Genomic DNA, 4985 nt, shown 5'->3' with positions numbered 1-4985 from the left:
CTTGAATCATGTTTGAAGTATGCAAAAAAACACTCAGGAGATTCTGTAGCTATGTGGAAAAAAGTTTTATGGTCTGACGAAACTAAAATGGAACTTTTTGGCCTAAATGCAAAGTGCTATGTTTGGTGCAAGCGTTATGTTTGGTGGCAGGATTTTTCTCATCGGCAGGGACTGGGGCACTTGTCAGGATAGAAGGGAATATGAATGGAGCAAAGTACAGAGAAGTCCTTGAGGAAAACCTGCTGCCCTCTGCAAGAAAGCTAAAACTGGGATGGAAGTTCACCTTTCAGCATGGCAATGACCCAAAAGACACAGCCAAAGCTACATTGGAATGGTTAAGGAACAAAAAAGGTAAATGTCTTTAAGTGTCTCTAAATCTTGGATTCCTCAGAATAGCCACCCTTTGCCTTAATAACAGCCTCACAAACACGAGGCATTCAGTTATCAAGTTTCAGCAGGAAATCACACGATATGTCTTCCCAGCTCTTCTGCAGCAATTCCAAGAGATGTAGGGCACTTGTGGGTAGCTTTGCCTTGAACAGTTGATGTTGAAACATCTGTACTTCTAGTAGCACTTAGCTGAGCTTGTATTTCAGGGGCAGTTAATCATTGGTTTCGCAGACTTGTGACCTCGAATGAACTTGTTCTCTGATTCTGAGGTCACCCTTGGCCTGTCTGACCTTGTTTGGTCCTCATGAGTGCCAGTTTCTTCAAATCGTTTGATGGTCTTGGCCACAGCAGTTACAGACACTTGCAAAGTTCTTGTGATTTGTCTTATAAGATTGACCTTCATTTCTTAAAGTAATTACAGACGTTTTTCTTTGGTTAACTGAGAGTATTTTGCCATTTTCTGCTCCCTTACATTCAGGAATGACAAACTTGTGCCTATGCTACCTATATTTATAGTAATCATGGACCCTCATCTGTTAACAATAATTGGTGACATAAGGTTAATTAGGTAACATGCTAGTTAACTCAGAGAACATCTAACAAAGACAATTTTATACTTAGGCCAGTGTTCTAACACTGTGTTATACACATTTCAGACTTTTAACTGACTTGGGCTTCAGACTGAAATCCCCTTGCTTTGGGCGACTATTTCATTGAAATTGACAATATTTACATTTTCATTTAAAAATTAAATTTTTGAATGCAATTCACTAATGATTATCAGCTTATATAAGTACACGTATCATATAATGAAATATTAAGTGTTTACAAACAAGTTTATACAGTTAAAAGCATAGATAATCATGAAAAACCTGGTTTCAAGCAGGTGTACTCAAACTTTAGACTGGTACTGTATATATTATGGTACATGTTCAGAGTTACCAATCATCTTTGTAGAGAAACTGCAGGATAGAGAGAAAGTAGTCACCACAACCATGGTCTCAATATCCTTCAAGGTCAGGTCAAGCCTGCTTCTGATGTCTGAAGAACGGGTTACCTGTAGATACAACACATGCTGCAAAGTATGGTGCTGGACACAAATAAGCAGTCATACATTTAAAAACACATTCCTTACTTCGGATGTTGCATCAAGTGAATTGTATGGCACAGTAATCCAGAAGTTAGTAGCATTATCACTGTAGTTGTACTGGGCAAGCAGATCACCAGCAAGTTCCATTGACCCCACAAATGGAACCCAGTTGTGACCCAAATTGCCGTATGTTACCATGATATGGAACTGGGCATTGTGACAATAGCCAGTTACTGTAGGTGGAACTGAAAGAGAGAGTATTTGTCAATAAAATAAGTTTATTTGATAAATAGATGCACATTGAATGTCACTTACTAATATTTGTAAGTGAAGCGATAACTTCGGCTGGAAGGGTAAAAGGGATATTCTCTGGCACAACATTCAGCATGTAGGTGATGGGTAAAGTGAATGTGCTGGTGTCTGGAGAGGTTGGCTGCAACATACTGTATGCAGTTTGTATTAAAAGGAATTAAGGCATGGAGTACACTGATGAACCCAAAGTCAATGAAAACATTCCACATGCTGCTAAATTAACTCTATTAGGCCAACTTAACAGAATTTCAGATTACAGTAATTATTGGATAACAGACCATAATGTATGTCATGCTTTACATTGGGGTCCCCAAATGGCACATGGAGTGTGTAGGTGTTGAATTCATTGGAAAAGATGCTCCTGGACATTATACCCTTTTAGATTTGCTTCTGGCACAATTAGAGTCTCTTGCCCAGCTATAATGTCCCCAGGGTCACATTGAATATCCACTTTTCAGGAACAGTGTCTACAGGAAGAAAAAAAAAACATTCGTGTGAAGCAGTGAAATCTAACCTGGTACACAGGTTGTGCACCTGCACAGCTTAAATACTTACTGTTTGTGACATGAGGTGGCCGAGGTAAGAAAGGAGTGGTTATTGGGAGAAGTATTGTGTACTTTGTCTCATCACAAGCATTGGTTAAATACAATAAGTAGTTCCATACGTGCTGCTCAACACAAGGCTCTAAAAAGTAGCAAGAACTTGGTTATTCAAATTGAAATTGAGGTGGGGAATAAGAGATTCAATTTTTACAAATTTTGTAATAGCCACCATCAGCTCCCACATTAATTTGAATGGTGATTAGGCTAGGACCAACATCCAGTTTATATTCACTTTCCTCAACTGTTTCATGGTTAAGCTTTTGGCCATCAATCCCTATTTGAACATTCAGGTCCTTAATGAGTGTTGCAGAAACTCATGGAATAAGAGCTCATGGAACTTTCCATGTAATCATATCTTCTGTGAACGAGGTGTCATCTGAAGTTGCAAGATTATTTAGATACAAGTGCAAATATTTAGAAGTATCAGGATTTTAGGTGGTTAATTATTCACATACTGCAAATAATGAATAAGCTCTTACTCACAAATGGGACATGCTACTGCAGTATCCACCATCATGACCATCCATCTCCTTCTAAAAGGTAGTCGACCTTATGACTGCCACTGGTATAGTCTCGATTTGTTGGACAGCAGAGGGAGAAGGGGTATTTACATCCCATTCTGTTAAACCAGCCATTTTTCCCAAACCTATAGTGCATGGTAAACGGCAACTTTTGATCACTCACCTCCTGAGGCTGCATTTCTGTTGTATTGTATATCGCTCTAAGCATTATTCGGGTAGGTGTAGTGCTTATTCCACAGGCGTTTGATATGACCTGTGCAACAGTCATAGTGTTTCATCTCTCAGAAAAGAACTCTATCTGTCAGATTGCGTTGTCAGCAGCAGCTGCCTGCAGGGGGTGAAATTGTTATTAGTCCACAACTAAATAAACAATTTCCAAAATCATGGTTTGATTTGTATTTTAATTTATTTTTTTTACCTCACAGCATATGTTGGATCAATCCTCAGGTTGATCTTGCACAAAAGTTGGATTCAATTAGAGGCACTCCTCTCCTAACAGATACCTAAAGATATTAAATATTTGAGATGACAGTTTCAAGAACAGATTTATGGTACAGTGTAACTTAGAAACTTTAGGAATACAATAGTACTGTTGTATTCTAGCATTTCCAATTTCAAGCATCATGTAAACAGGATTCATGAATCCAAATGACCCGTTCCAAGCCAGTTTTACAGCCAACTTCGTTTTAATTCACTCCCTACTATTGACCATGTGTCACTGCTCCAACAAGATTGTGTAGTTGGCCATTTAAAGGTTCTTAAGGTCTTGGGTTCTTACCTCTACGTAGTTTATTTCACATACAATTTCCCTCACTGCCCATAGAAAAGAGGGCACATCATTGTCTGCATGTATGAAGAAGCTGAAGACATATCACTATTTGGAGACAAGCTGACCCTTACTGTAACGTTATAGGTTTCATCATTCTTTAAAATAACAAAAAAGGCTATTTGTTATGTGCCATCATAGTAACAATGCTATGCAGTAGCGTCATTTTAAACATTAAAGCAATACTACTGTGTTTTGGGCAAAGCAGCTCAGGACTGAAGCAAGGAATTTGGCATTTCCCCAGAAATCCACAGTTAAACTATATCCACATTGTGCTGCCAGTTTTGGAAAAAGTGAAACTGGCTGCCCCAGTTTGCCTGAAAGATAAAATTGTGCATCTCAATAATTCAAGTGTACTTAAGTCAACTTTTAAAATAGGCCAAGGAGTGCCGACCAACAGTAAAGTAACCCAAAGACCCTTTACACTATTGGCAAATGGGTTTTCTTATATATATATATATATATATATATATATATATATATATATATATATAACGTGAACGTCGGTAACAGCCCATTTTTCTAAAACATTGCGTTGGTCGTTTTCTTCCTCAAATAAAAGCCACATTTTAGCTGTGTAAAATGTTGTGAAATTCAGTTTCAGCCTACAGTAATCACTAAGAGGATCAATCCAGAATTGTTTCCCGACAAGAAACGACGTATCCAGCAGTATCATCATAACACTCCCCTGACATTCTGTGGTCACGAACCATGTAGACACCAATGTTGTTATTATTATTATTATTATTATTATTATTATTATTTAAAACGTAGTACAAAATAAAAACAGTTACCTGGTACAGTTAAGGACACACCTTTAGTGGTACTTGCGCCCAAACTTTGGTGGCAAACATTACTAACAACCGGCATTGAAACAGAGAGACAGAAGTGAGTATCAAACAGTACGTTCTGAATAAAAGCCGTTGTAAACAAAGAGTAAATATCTCGCCCAAATCTTAGAAAACACGTCATCTCCAAACTTTAATCAAAGGCATCCGCATCGATGCAGCAGTCAGTTCCAATGAAGCATCCCAGAGAAAAATACCTAAACAATTAACAGCTAAGAATTGTTGCTTTTTTTCTCTTCTTTTTTGCTTAATAAAGTCAATCAATGGTAATCGGCGATACCCATTAAGTGACCGCTGCTGTAGCACAAGTTCAAATCCATGGTAGGCCTGCTCCACGGTTTGTGAAAACAAGCCACAGAGTCTACATACCATTGACACTTTCACGAGGAAACTTGT

General features: G+C 38.2%; 1 pseudogene; it reads right to left on the bottom strand.

The window, feature by feature from the left end:
- Positions 1-1309: 1309 nt before the first annotated feature.
- On the bottom strand, positions 1310-3183 carry LOC121317724 (annotated as a pseudogene).
- Positions 3184-4985: the final 1802 nt, after the last annotated feature.

The sequence above is a fragment of the Polyodon spathula genome, chromosome 6, assembly GCF_017654505.1.
Source record: "Polyodon spathula isolate WHYD16114869_AA chromosome 6, ASM1765450v1, whole genome shotgun sequence".
Lineage (NCBI taxonomy): Eukaryota > Metazoa > Chordata > Actinopteri > Acipenseriformes > Polyodontidae > Polyodon > Polyodon spathula.
The sequence above is the reverse complement of the archived record's forward strand: the minus strand, read 5'-3'. Positions and strand labels throughout refer to the sequence as shown.